The sequence below is a fragment of the Budorcas taxicolor genome, chromosome 19 (genome assembly GCF_023091745.1).
Source record: "Budorcas taxicolor isolate Tak-1 chromosome 19, Takin1.1, whole genome shotgun sequence".
NCBI classification, from domain to species: Eukaryota; Metazoa; Chordata; class Mammalia; order Artiodactyla; family Bovidae; genus Budorcas; species Budorcas taxicolor.
In genome coordinates, this window is record NC_068928.1 from 44,046,525 (window position 1) to 44,049,335 (window position 2,811).

Consider the following 2,811-nt stretch of genomic DNA (forward strand, 5'->3'; position numbering starts at 1 on the left):
AAGGATACATACCAAACTATCAACAGTGGATACTCCCAGAAGGGAGTGGGGAGGACTGGGGGAAGAAACTTACCTTGTATATTTCTGTAGTGTCTCAAAATGTTTTACTTTTATAATCAAACAAATTTGAGGGTTAATTATAAATTATAGAACATTTGTGTAAGGGAATGCTTCAAAGGACTATAGATCTCTACAGGTAGCTAGATAGAGACATAGGAAGATAGATAGATATCCTTCTAAGTCTACAGATAGAAAGATATCCATAAAATACTGTCTGGTGAACATGGGATGCATGCTCAGTCACTAAGTCGTGTCTGACTCTTTTTGATCCCACGGATTATAGCCCACCAGGCTCCTCTGTCCATGAGATTTTCCAGGCAAGAATACTGAAGTGGGTTGTCATTTATATCATAGTGTGTCCTGATCGCTTATATTTTTCGAAGAAACAATGTAATAACCAAAATCCCCAAAGGGAGGATAAAATTTTTATAAATTCTGAATCTAATGAAACACACGTACACAAAGATGTACATGAATGTGATAGCATATGAACTCGCCTACATAAATTGTGAATTGTAATTTCACAATTGTCAGAACAGAAACTAAAAATAAAAATAATCTTTAAGCACCATTTCATGGAGATAGTACCACTACCATTTTCAAATATGTCCCAGTGTTTCTATTTTTGTGATCTGGGGAAGAAAATTAGCATACATGCTTGTGTATGTATGTGTGTATATGTGTACACATATGCATAGAAAAGAGAGATTGACGGCTTTGAAAGTATGATGGAATTTCTAGGGATATTTTTCCTTTTTCTTTTTCTTTAACCTATTTGTCTAACTTATTTATACCAAGCAGTATTATCTTTGTAAACCAAAAATAAACATTTTTAAGAAAGAAGTGAAAATTAAGGTAAAATGTATATATTTCTTCAGTTTGTTTTTTTTTTTTTGCTTGTTCAATAAGTTTATTATTGTCTTATCTGAAAAATCTTGATAGAAAATTGTGATTTGGTTTAACTCTCAGCAGCTCGTTCCTGACCTCTAAGAAAGCTTGCCTTCTTCTGAGCTACCCGATCTTTCTTCTGGGCAAGTGACATTTTGGGACGGTTCCACCTCTTCTTTTTAACTTCTTTCTTAGGCTTCTTCTCATACACTGGATTCTCTCGTATTGCAGCATAAGCTTTCTTATACATCTCCTCCATCATGTCTGGAGTTATGTTGTTCTTTATGTACTGAGAGAATTGTTTCTTGTAAGCATCTTCATCTTCTTCAGTCAGGTAACACATGTAATCTGCAACGTTTTGCCCCATGATGTACTTGCGGTGTACCTCAGCACTGAATTCTTTGCTTTCTGAATCATAACCAGGGAATCGTTTGGTACTGTGAGGGATAGACAAGCCTCCATTGACAGCTCCCTTTAGGGCCCCAAAACTTTATTCCCGGTAGTAGTTCTGGCAAGTCCTGCATCCAAGTAACAGGTGAAGGCATCAGGTTGACCATCAATGCTTTCCACATTGTATTCATCTCCAGTCACCTCGACTTGGCCTTCATAAATTTTGTCTATGCCAAACCTATTAAGAAGCCTGCGGGCCAGCAGCAGGCCAGAACAATATGCTGCAGCATAATTTGTCAGGCCAACCTTCACACCGTATTTTGGGAGTTCATGAGCATAAGCTGTACCATGCTGTACCACAGACTATCATATCTCTTTCTATATGGGCATAAGCAATCTGACAAATGATCTCTCTGTTCGTTACATGAACAATCATTCTGTATTTAGGTGTGTTGTACTTATTTTTATCTTGGATTACCAATCGTTTCCAAGCATAGTAGTCAGTTTTGCCCTCTCGCCTTCTTCTGAATTTCACTTGGTATCTCATGAAGTAAGCCTTGTTCCTGACAACTTTAACAAACCCCATCCTGTGGAACAGAACCCCGACTCCGCGGCTTGCCACAGAGCTGCAGAACCAGCACGGCTCCGGAGGGTTGTGTGAGGGGGAAAGCTTCAGTTTTTTTAGTAACTTCTCCCAGCATGGGCAATTCCTGAAAACGTTTTCTAGTAGTGCACTGGTTAAACAATACATCAAGGTCATGATCCATACAACTCCCTCTCCCTGTCCAGTGTTTGATATTTCCCTAGAGCCAAAAAGAAAGCTCAACAAACAAAAATAAATAATCAAGATGGGGGGTATGTGAGGCTGGGCGTACTGGGTAAACAAAAGCAGTTGAACTCTCCAGGCGCAGTTTGATCTTAATATCCAGTGGGGGTGACCTGCAAACCACATCACCACAATCCCCTTAATTCCCTTTGAAGATCATTGAGCAGCGCTCACTAGTACAGAAAATAGCTTCCCACCGGGGCTAATCACTGGGAGCCCTCCTTTCTCCTAAATCAGAACAGATGACCAGACAAAACCACATCATACGTGGGCAAGTCCCACCCAAGTACTGTTTATTTGAGGATTTTATCTGTATGCCAAAACTGCTCCAAAATTGGTGGAATTTACTCCACTCACAAAAATAAAGTTAGTTAGGCATAAAGTTAGTAAGTAAAATATCAAGATGATCCATTAAAATTGGGAAATTTTCAGGAACAATGGAGAGAGGGAAAGAGAATTTTTTTAAGGTACAATTTTTTTTTTAATTTAACACTTTTTAAAAATTTAATATTTATTTGGCTGTGTTGAGTCTTAGTTGTGGCATGCAGGGTCTTCCTTGCATCTTGCAGCACGTCAGCTCTAGTTGTGGCACACAGGCTTAGCTCCTCTGAGGCAAGTGGGATCTTAGTTCTCTGACCAGGGATTGA

The 2,811-nt window shown here is 39.0% G+C and overlaps 1 pseudogene; it reads right to left on the minus strand.

Annotated features, from left to right (window-relative positions):
- Window positions 1-952: 952 nt before the first annotated feature.
- LOC128065189 (60S ribosomal protein L5-like) lies at window positions 953-1,924 on the minus strand (annotated as a pseudogene).
- Between the last annotated feature and the right edge of the window lie 887 nt (window positions 1,925-2,811).